The following is a 15,147-nucleotide window of genomic DNA, read 5'->3' on the forward strand; positions in this document are numbered from 1 at the left end:
TGCCTGACTTTCATTGAGATGAGGCTGGTTAGTGTTAAAACTCTGTCCTTTGTCGAATGCAGATCATTCAGTGTCCGACTATATAGTAAACACATGGCAAGAGGTGAGATCAGAAAAAGCAATGGAGTCAGAGGGAAGGGAGCAGAGGAAGAATACAAGAGGGTGTTGGTACCTGAAAGTTTTCTGAGCTCAGTCCTTAACACCTGAAAGGAACATATAATATTACAGCGCAGTACAGGCCCTTCGGCCCTCAATGTTGGGCCGAACTGTGGAACCAATCTGAAGCCCATCTATCCGACACCATTCCATTTTCATCCATATGCCTATCCAATGATCATTTAAATGCCCTTAACATTGGTGAGTCTACTACTATTGCAGGCAGTGCATTCCACGCCCCTACTATTCTTTGAGTAAATTAACTACCTCTGACATCTGTCCTATATCTATCACCTTTCAATTTAAAGCTATGTCCCCTCATGCTAGCCATCACCATCCAAGAAAAAAGGCTCTCACTGTCCACCCTATCTAACCCTCTGATTATCTTATATGTCTCAATTAAGTCACTTCTCAACTTCCTTCTCTCCAACGAAAACAGCTTCAAGTCCCTTAGCCTTTCCTCATAAGACTTTCCCTCCATACCAGGAAGCATCTTGGTAAATCTCTGAATCCTTTCCAAAGCTTCCATGTCCTTCTTATAATGCGGTGACCAGAACTGTACACAATATTCCAAGTGTGGCCGCACAAGCGTTTTGTACAGCTGCAGCGTGACTTTGTGGCTCCAAAACTCAATCCCTCTACCAATAAAAGCTAACACACCCTATGACTTCTTAACAACCCTATCAACCTGGTTGGCAACTTTCAGGAATCTACATACATGGACACCGAGATCTCTCTGCTCACCTACACTACCAAGAATCTTACCATTAGCCCAGTACTCTGCATTCCTGTTGCTGCTTCCAAAGTGAATCACCTCACACTTTTCTGCATTAAACTCCATTTGCCACCTCTCAGCCTAGCTCTGTAGCTTACCTCTGTCCCTCTGTAGCATACAGTATCCTTCGGCATTATCCACAACTCCACCGACCTTAGTGTCACCTGCAAATTTATTAACCCATCCTTCTATGCCCTCATCAAGGTCATTTATGAAATGTCAAACAGCAATGGCCCCAGAGCAGATCCTTGCAGTAACTGAACTCCAGGATGAAAATTTCCCATCAACCACAGCCCTCTGACTGTTTTCAGCTAGCCAATTTCTGATCCAAACCATTAAATCACCCTCAATCCCATGCCTCTGTATTTTGTGCAATAGCCTATCATGGAGAATCATATCAAATGCTTTACTAAAACCCATATACACCACATCAACCACTTTACCCTCATCTACCTGTTTGGTCACCATCTCAACTCAATAAGGTATGTGAAGCATGACCTACCATGTTGACTGTCCCTCACAACTTATTCCTTTCTAGATGATTATAAATCTTATCTCATATAACCTTTTCCAACACTTTACCCACAACTGAAGTCGGGTTCACTGGTCTATAGTTACCAAGGTTGGCTCTACTCCCCTTCTTAAACAAGGGGACATTTCCCATCCTTCAGTCTTCTAGCACTGTTCCTGTAGACAATGACAACATAAAGATCAAAACCAAAGGCTCTGCAATCTCCTCCCGGACTTCCCAGAGAATCCTAGGATAAATCCCATCTGGCTCAGGGGACTAATCAATTTTCACACTTTACAGAATTGCTAACACCTCCTCCCTATGAATCTCAATCCCATCTAGTCTAGGAAATATTTCTTGTTAAAGCATTGAATGAGACAAAGAATGAAATGGAACTGAGGACCAGGACAACTTTGAGTTAACACGAGGCAGTACTGTACAATGACCACCCTAGCTTGACTAGTTTTTGACTCCCAGCAGAGGTGCTAATTGATGCGATGTTAAACCAAAGTCAAATCTACCCTCTTAAGGTGATGCTATTTCTCTCTCTGAAATTGTCATCAAACTATTCTTTTTCATTGACTTGATTACGGCTCAGTCATGTCCAGATGATCCGCTATGTGCTGATCCTTGCACTATATTCAAAGTGAGTCAGAGGTGGCAAATATTAGGTGACTTGACAGGACCTGTTCATTAGTGTTATTCTATTTTACTGTCTTTTCTTCCTGCTGTGACTGGCTAGACAGTCCTTGGGTATCTTAAAGCAAGAAATCAGAAGGGGAAAGCTAATGTCAGCAAAGGGGCTATAATGGAGGAGAGCTGGTCTATCACAACAGATAGCTGGGTGAGGGTGAGTAGGGAGTTGCTGAGCATAGCATCATCTTCAACGATTTTAACAATGCTGGTTGATAGCTGCCACAGCTAACTCCACAATACTGACAGCCATCATGACGTGCAGGAGTCCTTGTCCCTGTAAGCTCCCTTCTACTGGGCACTATTTTGTTGTGCAATGAGAGATAACTGTCAGTAATTGGATAGCACTGTGGGGAGTCTGGCAAAGCTGAATATCAGGAGGTACTTGGAGCCAGTGAGAGCTGTGTGTGTGTGGCTGACACCATTTGTGGAATATCCAAATGTTATGTGTGAGGATTTTGTGTAAGGGACTGATGCTGGATGAGTGATGAGGGTGTGGAGCAATGAGCAGTGGAGGATAGAAAACATCACGAGAAGATGCTTTAATTGAAATTGAACACATTCACGCGGTCATTACACATATGGTGGCACGGCCACCAAATCCTTGGTACCAGACTTCTCACCATGTGCTGCTAGTCCTTTCTTGAAGATCATGTGCCTTTTTGCAGGTCTATGGCATCTCCCCTCCTGTCCAACTCCATACCAGCCACCTTGGAGCACTTTTTTGCCCTGATATTCCATGTTCAATGTTTTAAATTCCAGCAACATCATTCAGCACATTCTCCTGTTAAGAGGGATAGATTGCCTTTAAAAAGGCTCGTTCCATTACACACTACGGTTCAGCCTCTTAGTAAGCACCAAAAACATCTGGTAGTATGAAGACCAAATCAGCTGAAGACACTCAACCATGAGGTGGGAACATCAAGTTTACCTGCTCCCCATCTCTAATGAAAATGGTACAACGGGTACCACATTGTGATCCCTGAGCCCAAAGTAAATGATTAGATGAATTTATAGATTTTGAAAACGGCAACTCCCCACTGCTGTTCATAATTTTAATTAACAGTATTTCTAATTAATAATTTCAGCAACGGCCTTTGGGGGTCACAACAAAATGTTAAAAACTATTACTCAGAAACAAGCACATTAACAATATAGCAGGTCAGGCTCCTCATAAAAAGTTCTAACATGGAATTATGCCTCACATAAGATCTTGCATGAAACAGGATTTGCTTACACTGAAGTACAATATTATTCTGGTGAATTTAACAATTATTTCTCTGACTTTCCTATTTACTGTCCTTGGGTTTGTCCATTAGAGGGCGTACAATGACAGTCTTTGAATAACACAAATAGTTATGGATCTGATTTGCATATAAATATTCATTTCTATCTTCATTAATTTGACTTTATATATGATATGTCTGTTTTAATATTAAGAATAATTCAACTGCATATATGACATATAATTGTTTGAAATGTTTCAAAAGAAAAATTGATTTTTTTGTATCTAAACCAGAGATTCTTTATAAATATTATGCCTTGATTCCAAAATTGCCTATTTGTCTTGTTGGAATTTTGAATGATGTGAGCTAATTGCAGTCCAATACAAGGCAAGAAAATGAGAAGGTGAAACCAAATACTTTCACACATCTTTAGCAAATAGCAAAAGGATTACGATTGTCTATAATGTATTTCATTAAGGCAACAGAAAAAGCAGAATGTTGAAAATGTAAACTAAAACTCTATTTTGCACTTTGGAGTTTTTGAATTAAGGTATACATCACACTGATTGTGTGAATCTCCTCTTTGTAATTGCTGTAAGAATCCAACACAAAATGAACCTGGGCAGGTTAAAAACCATCCCTAAGGGTTCAGCAGACATGATTCTGCAGCACAGAATTTCATGGAATTGATTTCTAACAATTATTTTAATCATCCCATTCAGAAGTCATAAACAGGACATTTATCAGGAAGATAAATTTAGATCAATATTAAGGAAGGAGGGTTATAGGGAGTGTTGTTTGAGGGTAGCGTTTAGATACATTGTTAACTTGACTACAAGACCAGTTAGTGTTAAAGTTGATCTTTGAATGCTGTTCTGATATCTACGACAAATAAGTTAAAGACTCCTTAGCATTGACCGTTACCTTATCCTATTGAGGAGGTCTTGTGTCACAGTGTGTCGTGTCATTAAGTCTGCTCCAGAAATTCTGAGTTCAAATCTCACTTCAGGACTTGATGGATATGGATTGTGTGCCATAATACAGATTATCAAGCTGTAAATCCTTCTGATTTGCCTATGGCAGACACTGAGAGCTAGAGGTTGTACCAGTCAGCCAGACTGCAAAGTAGATGTAACGTCACAGTCTTCTCACGTTGAAAGACTCCAGTTGCAGGTTTTCAGTGATCCAGTGTTGCTACATACCGAAGTTCTACCTTTTGCCAGTATTGAGAAAGATGAGACTGGCCTCATTGCCGTAGAATGTTCCAAGTAGTTGGACCGTTCCATATCACCTGTCCCTCATGAAGAAATTTGCAAAGGACACCTTTGACAACAAGTCCATTAGGAAGTGGTCAGCACATAGCGTCCCCAACACCCTGCGGGAAAAGGAGAGGGTGGATCCAATTGCATGCTTCCCTGAGCAGACTGTCAAAGTCATTTGGCAGAATGCCTCATCACCAGACCTTTCCAACAAGCACCAAAACATCTCGTGGCTGTGAGATCCTTCACATATGCCCAGACTTGCACCACACACTGCCCTCGAAGCAGCTGCAGAAGAGTTGGGACTGTCACACATCTCCTGCTGGAATATGCCTTTGCAAAGGAAATCTGAAGAAAGATGCAATGATTTTTGTTGAGGGTTGTCCCGAGCAGCTCCATGACTCAGTAGAATGTGCTCGATGATCTGTTCCCCAGGACCCACACCAAGACAAACATTGACTGCACCTGGAGGACTATCAACCAGGTGAAAGCTGCTCTTTTGATCTGCCCGAAACCTTTGCCCTCCCAGACCAAGGTGTTGACCTCCAACATGTGTTGCAGACTGGAACATTCCAAGATCCAGTCCTACGTGCTGAGGGCAACTTGGGGCAGCTGCCGCCAAGGTGCAGTGGGGAAAGTCCACTGATTAAGGTCTTTCTGCCAAAGTTAATTTGGGGTCTGTTCAGTTATTGGATCCTTCTGGTTCCTCAGATGTAGGTAAATATATTCTTGCACAAGTAAGAAATGCCTTTGGGTTGTTTGCTGGATAGAGTCAAAATCAAGGGAGCACGATGGCACACTGGTTAGCACTGCTGCCTCACACCGCCAAGGACCCGGGTTCGATTCCAGCTTGGGGCAATTCTCTGTGTGAAGCTTACACGTTCTCCCCATTTCTGCATGGGTTTCCTCTGGGTGTCTTGGTTTCCTTTCAAACATGAATCCAAAGGGTTTTTACAAATATATTAAGGGTAACTAGGGAGAGAATAGGGCCCCTCAAAGATCAGCAAGGCGGCCTTTGTGTGGAGTCACAGAAAATGGGGGAAGATACTAAATGAATATTTTGCATCAGTATTTACTATGGAAAAGGATATGGAAGATATAGACTGTAGGGAAATAGATGGTGACATCTTGCAAAATGTCCAGATTACAAAGAAGGAAGTACTGGATGTCTTGAAACGGTTAAAAGTGGATAAATCCCCAGGACTTGATCAGGTGTACCCAAGAACTCTGTGGGAAGCTAGAGAAGTGATTACTGGGCATCTTGCTGAGGTATTTGTATCATCGATAATCACAGGTGAGGTGCCGAAAGACTGGAGGTTGGCAAACGTGGTGCCACTGTTTAAGAAGGGTGGTAAAGACAAGCCAGGGAACTATAGACCGGTGAGCCTGACTTCGGTGGTGGGCAAGTTGTTGGAGGGAATCCTGAGGGACAGGACGTACATGCATTTGGAAAAGCAAGGACTGATTCGGGATAGTCAACATGACTTTGTGCGTGGGAAATCATGTCTCACAAACTTGATTGAGTTTTTTTGAAGAAGTAACAAAGAAGATTGATGAGGGCAGAGCAGTAGATGTGATCTATATGGACTTCAGTAAGGCGTTCAACAAGGTTCCCCATGGGAGACTGATTAGCAAGGTTAGATCTCATGGAATACAGGGAGAACTAACCATTTGGATACACAACTGGGGGAGTGCCGAACCAGAGGACACAACTTAAAAATACGGGGTAGACCATTTAGGACAGAGATGAGGAGAAACTACTTCACCCAGAGAGTGGTGGCTGTGTGGAATGCTCTGTCCCAGAGGGCAATGGAGGCCCAGTCTCTGGATTCTTTCAGGAAAGAATTGGATAGAGCTCTTAAAGATAGTGGAGTCAAGGGGTATGGAGATAAGGCTGGAACAGGATACTGATTAGGAATGATCAGCCATGATCATATTGAATGGCGGTGCAGGCTCGAAGGGCAGAATGGCCTACTCCTGCATCTATTGTCTATTGTCTATTGTCTATTGTCAAAGGTAGAAGACAGAGGGTGGTGGTGGAGGGTTGTTTTTCAGACTGGAGGCCTGTGGCCAGTGGAGTGCCTTTACTTTTTGTCATTTACATAAATGATTTAGATGCGAGCATAAGAGATACAGTTAGTAAGATTGCAGATGACACCAAAATTAGAGGTGTAGTGGACAGCGAAGACGGTTACCTCAGATTACAACAGGATCTGGACCAGATGGGCCAATGGGCTGAGAAGTGGCAGATGGAGTTTAATTCAGATAAATGCGAGGTGCTGCATTTTGGGAAAGCAAATCTTCGCAGGACTTATACACTTAATGGTAAGGTCCTAGGGAGTGTTGCTGAACAAAGAGACCTTGGAGTGCAGGTTCATAGCTCCTTGAAAGTGGAGTCGCAGGTAGATAGGATAGTGAAGAAGGCGTTTGGTATGCTTTCCTTTATTGGTCAGAGTATTGAGTACAGGAGTTGAGAGGTCATGTTGCAGCTGTACAGGACATTGGTTAGGCCACTGTTGGAATATTGCGTGCAATTCTGGTCTCCTTCCTATCGGAAAGATGTTGCGAAACTTGAAAGGGTTCAGAAAAGATTGACAAGGATGTTGCCAGGGTTGGAAGATTTGAGCTATAGGGAGAGGCTGAACAGGCTGGGGCTGTTTTCCCCAGAGCGTCGGAAGCTGAGGGGAGACCTTATAGAGGTTTACAAAATTATGAGGGGCATGGATAGGATAAATAGGTAAAGTCTTTTCCCTGGGGTCAGGGAGTCCAGAACTAGAGGACATAGGTTTAGGGCGAGAGGGGAAAGATATAAAAGAGACCTAAGGGGCAACTTTTTCACGCAGAGGGTCGTACGTGTATTGGAATGAGCTGCAGGAGGAAGTGGTGGAGGCTGGTACAATTGCAACATTTAAGAGGCATTTGGATGGGTATATGAATAGGAAGGGTTTGGATGGATATGGGCCGGGTGCTGGCAGGTGGGACTAGATTGGGTTGGGATATCTGGTCAGCATGGACGGGTTGGACCGAAGGGTCTGTTTCCATGCTGTACATCTCTATGACTCCATGTGCAGGTTAGAAGGATTGGCTATGCTAAATTGCCCGCAGTGTCCAGGGATGTGGAGGCTAGGGTGATCAGCCATGGGAATTGCACGGTTATGGGTCTGGGTGGGATGCTCTTCGGAGGGTTGTGTGGACTCGATGGCTTCTGCCCTGTAGGCATTCTATGAGGTGCGTTCTTGTCATGACACACAAAGAGTCCCGGAAACATCAATAAGGTGTCATTGCACTCCAAATTGCAGGATTGAGGTGAAAAACTCTATTGTGAGTGGGTCGGAGCTGTGCTGTGGCAAGCTGAGAAGCTGGTATGAGTCCAATTCCAGCATTAATGGCTAGGACTGCGGAAGACAGAGACTGCCTATGAAGCATGCCCTAATTTGTTGGGAACTGCTGTCAAAATGGAGGCCCAGCAAGCTGAAGCTGCCAGGTACCCCTCTGGGAATTCTCACCATCTATTCTCTATCCTTTTTTGAGAAAATAGGGAACTGCATATCAATTAGTTACTAATGAAATTCAAATACATGTAAATCAGCCAGTCACTACTCACCGGTGAAGTAATAGACAATCTCATCATTTGAAATGTCATTGTCAAATTGGGCGCTGAACATCTTAGTTTTCTGATCTCATCACATTTTCCCAATTGGCATTATCCACATGATTCTGAGGCTGGAAAAAAAAATCAGCTTTATACCCTCTTAGTTTATGTTTGCAAAAGATTTTGAACAATAACAAATCCATGGTGCAGAAATCATGTTCTCCTGCAGGGGGTATATAAACACCAGAAAATGACTTTTCTAATTTAATTGCTTTCATCAGGAGAAAAGAGAAAGCCTTTTGCTGCAAGTCAAATATGAATGGCAGGGTTGACACTTGATAAAATTTACCAAACAGGATGAAAGGATCTCTTTACCAAGAATCCCAAGGAAATTATCACTCCAAATACCATCTGTCTGAAAGATCATAATGCCATCTGCCAGGATTCAATCACTGCTTTGTGTCTGGCAACCAATAATTGTATTTAAGGAGTGGCTTGCATTTTCAATTTGTCAAAAACAGAATTAGATATTTTGCTTTAAAAAGCTTATGTTCATAAAAAAATTATTGTTGCAGTAACAAATACATTGCAATCAAGCTAAAGGTGTCAGTCTTAACTGAACTTTTGTTTTGACATACCTTATGAGCAAATAATGACACTTCTCAGCAAAGTGGTCACTTGCATAGTCAAAATTATACAACACCAGGTTATAGTCCAACAGGTTTATTTGGAATCACTAGCTTTCGGAGCACTGCTCCTTCCTCAGGTGGTTGTCCTCCAAAAGCTAGTGCTTCCAAATAAATCTGTTGGACTATAACCTGGTGTTGTGTGATTTTTAACTTTGTCCACCCGGGTCCAACACCAGCTCCTCCACATCATAGTCAAAACAACACCTCTGCACTCCTAACAAATCACTATCGTTAACTTGACTTGAAGTGAAAGCAAGTCAGCAACTCGTTTCACAATCCTCCCAATGTTGAATTCAATTAAGTGTAAATCCAGCAAAATATAAAATAGGATGCTGACTTTGGCAACTATTTTATATTATTGTACAAATTCAAAAGGTTCCCCTCATATAGATAATTCTACATTAGATGTGCTTTTAGTTGACAATACACTCCAATTTGCATTGTTCTTTCAAAATAGGTCATTTAATTTATGGCTTGTTTAATCAGCTGTAATACAGGCCCAGGAGCAGATGCAGCTTACTGTAGTGCAGATTAATATGAAATGATATGCACTATGTTATCAAGATCCAGCTAGCTTTTGTGAGATTCTTTGTGATCTTGCATTCCACAAACTGTGCAGATTTAAACTGCAAAAGGATGACATTATTGATGTTGGTTCGAATTATAAATAACATTGAAATTTTTCAGGGCAACTCTAGCATTCTTGGATTTGATTTTGTAAGAACAGAATAATACCACTATCTATTGTTCATTATCAACATTACAGTTATTCTATATACAGTGGAATACTTATGAACCTTCATCATGAAAGGGGCCAATCAGTGGATTATAGACATGGAACAGTAATGAAAATATTCACATTTTAGGCTTACCTATTCGACACTGTAACATGCTAAGAATGGGAATGAAGATAAACGCAAGGTTATATTAGAGACAGGAGACTGTGCACTGAAGCAACACTTACACAAGGCTTTGTACCACAAACAAACATTTGAGCCAGGTCGTTCGCGATCCTGTTGCAGAATAATAACCTTCATGAGATAAGTAAGCAACACCTGACATCAGAGACTTTATTTTTTACAGATCTAATCTACCTCATAGTCTGATCAGTATGTATGATTTTCAACCAAACATATTTTTCACAACAATGTGACCAAGAATTCAAATTACTATTCAGATCACATTCTGTGGGTCAGGCTTATTGACATACCCCAAAGCTATAAATATATATGCCTTAAGGCATTGTGAAATCTATGAATATGATACAGAAATTCAACTTAGATAGGTTAAATAACTAGAATGTTTCCATTGAAACATAAAGAGTGAAAACTGACACTGTTCAGAATCTAATTAGTTTTGCCACTGTCATCAGATTTAATTGTTATGCAACAGATTAGTGAATAGTTGTGATTAATCCTTAAATTAAACACTCAGTGTAATTGGAAGATTAACTGATGAATCCAACAGTAAATTATACTTCAAGATCGCCTCTACCTGTTACACAGAACTTAATACAAATGGTGGTTGTGGTTATTTATTGTATTTCATTTAACCCAAAGTTTATCTTTAATCTGCTGCTGACACAGTAAATTAGAGACAAGGGTTTAGTCACTTGAGCTTGTTTTGCCTGATCTGTATATTAACTTCAACCACCTACTTTGGTTTTGCAGCTATAATTATGTGGCATCACAAACATCTTTTTAACTAGATTTGAATTTTTAAAATTAGCATGGCCTCAATAGTGCTTTGGGGAGAAGATGCCATGTTTTACTATTCTCTCTGCTTTCTGGTACCATTTTGAACACCCTACTTCCAATTTTAAGGTTATGGTCTCATTGGGATGGATTTGCCCATTGGATTAAATAATTTTCTATGAACTCTGTGAGTAAATGATTTGGGAAAATTAATATATTTCATTTGGGGACTTTTAACCACTGAAATTCCTTTCATGATTTAAACACCTCAATTTACGCATTAATCTTCTCTACTCACAATAATGCAAGTGTGGACTCTGCGACCTATAATTTAATCCTTTTAATCTGGATATAGTTTAAGTGAATCTATATGTCATCTTCTATATGGCCAATATATTCTTTCAAGGTATGAGACTTTCCACACAAAGTAATAAAGTTTAATTGGAAGTTTTTGGACTTTTAGTTTTCCAGTGGGTTTTTACTGGTTGCCTAGTGGTCAGAGTTCAGTCACTTTCATAATATTATTAGTTGGCAGATTTAAAAAAATTACTCTGACTGGAGGACGATGTGAAGATTGCTGTCTTGCTGCCTTTGTCCATATATTGAAGTTCTTTGATTTAATTTGTCACATGTACAGTGAAAAGTTTTGTTTTGTGTACAGTACAGACAGATCATACCACACAAAGATCATAGACTGATAGAACAAAGTGAGGTATATAATGTTCTGACTGCAGAGAAGGTGCACAAAGAGCAACATCAACATTAAATCTGAAATTTGAGAGATCCATACAGAAGTCTAATGACAGTTCTTCAACCCGTTGGTACGTGCATTTAAGCTCTTGTATCTTCTGCCCAATTGAAGAAGTTAGAAGAAATTATAATTGGGGTGGGAGGGGTCTTTGATAATGTTAACTGCTTTTCCGAGGTAACAAGAAATGTAGCTGGAGTCCATGGTTGGAAGTTTGGCTTGGATTGGACTGTGTTCACAATTCTCTGTAGTTTCTTACGGGCCTGGCTGAGCAGTTGCCATACAAAGCTGTGATGCATCCAGATAGAATGCTCTCTGTGGTGCATCTACAAAAGTTGGTGGGAGTCTGCTCTGTGAAATCCATTCCTGGTTGAAAAACATGCAGCAGAGCTGAGGATTGGGAACAGTTTAGATTTCAGCAAACAAGGACAAAGGGAGTGATTAAGAAGGGAAAAGGAGAGTACGTGAGAAAGCTTGTGGTGAACATACAAACTGATTGTAAAAGCTTCTAAAGATACACAAAGGGAAAAAGTTTAGTGAAGAGAAATGTAGGTCATTTTATGCCTCCACCGAAGCATTATCTCCCTGTGTAAAGATAATGTGTGTCAATGCATATTTAATATTTTTGATCTGTATCCTTGTACATCTTTCTCATGGGAGAAATTCTATTCCCTGAATGAAAAGGAGGATATTGTGACATTGCATTTATCTATGAAAAGGCAAACATGTCCCTTCAAGAAAGCTAAGTGATGACATTGATGTCACATTGTGTCAAATGATATTCTTACATAAAGATATCAACTCCAAGTTGAATAACTACTGCTGTATGTTGCAATTGATCAGGAATGTCAGTTAATCAATGAATTTGAGCCTTGACATTACTAATGTCTACAATAGATATACAGTGAGTGGAATCCACCAGGGGCCTCTCAACATGGGAAATGTGGCAGAATTGTACAAGAAATCTGGTGAGACCTAACTGGACATCAGGAGCATCTTGCCATATTTTTTAACTAAACTCTGGTTAGATTGAGGTCTCTCACTCTGGACAGCGGTGAGTTTTCTGTTACAGGTGATTATTACGCGTTAACAATTACACATCTCACCTCATTAAAATACAGCTTCTTAAACAAACAAATGCAATGAGGAAACTAGACACCAAGAATTCTTGACATTGAAACCAAAGTGGGTGCCTGGTGACACAAGCTCATTGCTTGTTTCAGAAGGCCTTCATGTTGAATTCCAGGCATCAACATCTTCTTGGACAGCAGCACCCCATATCCATGGACATTGGAATCCAACAATTGTCAGCTTCTAAGAACCCTCATTAGTAGACAGGCAGGAGGCTGGAAGAACATAGCAAGCTAGGCAGCATCAGGAAGTGGAGAAGTCGATATTTCAGGTGTAACCTTTCTTCAGGATTTGCCAACGTTTCAGGTGTAACCCTTCTGCAGGACAGCCCCCTGCCTGTCTACTTTCGATTCCAGCATCAGTTTTTTTTATCTCTGTCTAAGAAGCCTCATAGCACTTGTCTAATCTACTTACACAATGTTTCTACATTTCAATGCTGCATCTTGGGTAGTGTTACAGCAAGGACATTGTGCACTCAGGGGATACACACCTAGCCCGTGAACTGGACCATGCTGCATCTCTGGGCTGTTTATTTTCTCTCATAACACTCACTCAATCTAGGCCTACTTGGATGCTTGCAGCGTACGCTGTTATATTGCTGTGCTGTTTAGCAAGGATACAAAGCCAGGAAACTTGCCATGATTGTCAGAAGCCTTAAACAAGTCAAGCGAGATAGTCTTTCCTCAGTGAAAACCAACACAATAAGTCAACAGCAACCTCCGATACCAGTCCAGGGGCTGGGATGCAATCAGTTAGTTCATCTGATGGTCAGAGCCAGCTTGGTCCCCTCATAAGGGATGAAGAGCCAAATGTTAGGCAGCCCATGAGTTGTCTTGACGCTTTCTTGCCCTATTGTGGCCTGTTTTCCTCCTTGCTCAAGAGAGAGAGAGAGGCAGGTGTTAAGAGAGATTCAGGTAGGTGACACAGCTACTACTGCAAATGAAGAGGTGTCCCATACAAGTGAGTAGGCAGTGCAGAGGGCAGGCAGGAATGGTGATATTGGGGGTTGGAGTGGGTGACAGTGAATGATGGAAAATCGCAGATAATGGGAGAGGTACAGCATGAGCCTTGGAGGGAGGTGAATGCAGTAGCAGATATACTGCTAGCACTCGCAGTAAGGACCCCTCCAAGAAACTCACTGCAATTGACACAGCCAATAACAAAATGTACAATTCAGCTCATCATATTTTGTTGCTCTGAAAGTAAAGCTTGTGGTACTCATTCTCAGGAAGAACCCAATCTCAGTATTAGTGTTATGAGAGTTAACGTATTAGTGAAACAGAAATAGCACACCAGGGAGAGAACTCTGCAATATTCTTGGGAAAGGACACTCTGATTCATGTTGCAACCTCCACAAATTGGTCATCAGAATGGCACATGGCTGGCTGCCAGGGGTAGAGGGAACACCTTGAGAGGTGGAGGAAGGAACAGAGCCGTCAGCATATCAAAATTTTGATGGGTTGTCCATGATCATCTTACTTAATTCCAGTTCCTGTGAATACAATGCCAAATCCTGTCAGGATTATGGACGGTGAATGGAAGGTTTATGGCAAATTGAACAATGTGTGAGGACATTATTCATTGGCATATGAAGATGCATCCATGAACTTTGATTGTTCATGAGAGTTTATAAAATTTCTTCTACAACTGCATCTAAGTCCATGGAGCAAAATCACTGGTATTGAACATAAAGATTATCCACTCCCACTATCCTCATAATGTCTACCTGGAGGGTCCACTGGCTCATACTGTCCTCCTTTCTACTTCCTTTATTAAATGCCCCTGTGCTGTTTCAGAGAACCTTAAAAGATCTGTTGCACCATTTCCACTCTTCATTCTGCTCAATAACCCATCTGTAATCACTTCCTGACCCTGCTGCAGCTAGGATGAACCTTGCCTGAAAGAGGTGAGGAGTGGAATTGAACAGTTCAGAGAAGCTTAAAGTGGTGCTTGCCTTGAACAAATATGAGCCTCTTGCTGAAGTATTCCGCACTCAGCAGTGTATTTAATGCTTTGCTGCATGCCACTATAACGTAGATTAACAGGCAGCTCAAACTTTACATTGCTATTTAAGGGTGCAGGTTAATCATGCAACCCAATGCCTGTTTTCCTAGCCCCATCCATAATGAGTTCCAGTTTTGTTATGTCATCACAGGGGGAGGGAAATTATTAGTAGAGTTAGTTTGTCCATGTTTTTTGTATCTTATACTAGCCATAGGTAGAATTGTCAGAGGGCAAAAGAGTGAGACAATAAAATTAAAGTATCTGGTATCTGGAATTTCCATTGGTGTTCCTTAATGGTAGGTTGAAAGAACCAGAGAAAAACAATGTAAATATAATAAGATTTCGAGCACTAAGGTTTACCAGAAATATCCAAAATATATCGCTAGGTATACACTATGTGATGCATTTACCCTCCAAGTTGGTTTCTTCTGAATGATGGTCTCCCATACATTTATGCATTTTTTGAGGAAGCCTTCAGTGAGTCTTTGAAATTCTTCCTTTTGTCCTCCTTTTATGTGAATGCCTTCCTTGAGCTGGGCGAAGATGATCTGCTTTGGCAATAGGAACTCAGGCATCCTGAGGACAAGGCTCAATGGAATTACTTTCAGGTGGTCATGACTTCCTATATGAAGGAACGCAATTCTTTGAAAACAACCAGTGGCATGAGAG

The 15,147-nt window shown here is 41.1% G+C and overlaps 1 long non-coding RNA gene across 2 annotated transcripts in view; it reads right to left on the reverse strand.

Moving 5' to 3' along the window:
* Positions 1-321: 321 nt before the first annotated feature.
* The window catches only part of LOC140495721 (uncharacterized), a 35,573-nt gene continuing 20,747 nt past the window's right edge, over positions 322-15,147 (reverse strand). Inside the window, exons 1-3 of one of the 2 annotated variants that reach the window (XR_011964080.1) lie at positions 9,774-9,969; positions 8,225-8,343; positions 322-2,919 (exon numbers count right to left, since the gene is read on the reverse strand). This is a non-coding gene — a long non-coding RNA (uncharacterized lncRNA). Of the gene's footprint in view, positions 2,920-8,224; positions 8,344-9,773; positions 9,970-15,147 lie in introns of those variants that run through there. The other variant, XR_011964081.1, reaches the window with a different exon arrangement.

Source organism: Chiloscyllium punctatum, chromosome 25 (genome assembly GCF_047496795.1).
Source record: "Chiloscyllium punctatum isolate Juve2018m chromosome 25, sChiPun1.3, whole genome shotgun sequence".
NCBI lineage: Eukaryota > Metazoa > Chordata > Chondrichthyes > Orectolobiformes > Hemiscylliidae > Chiloscyllium > Chiloscyllium punctatum.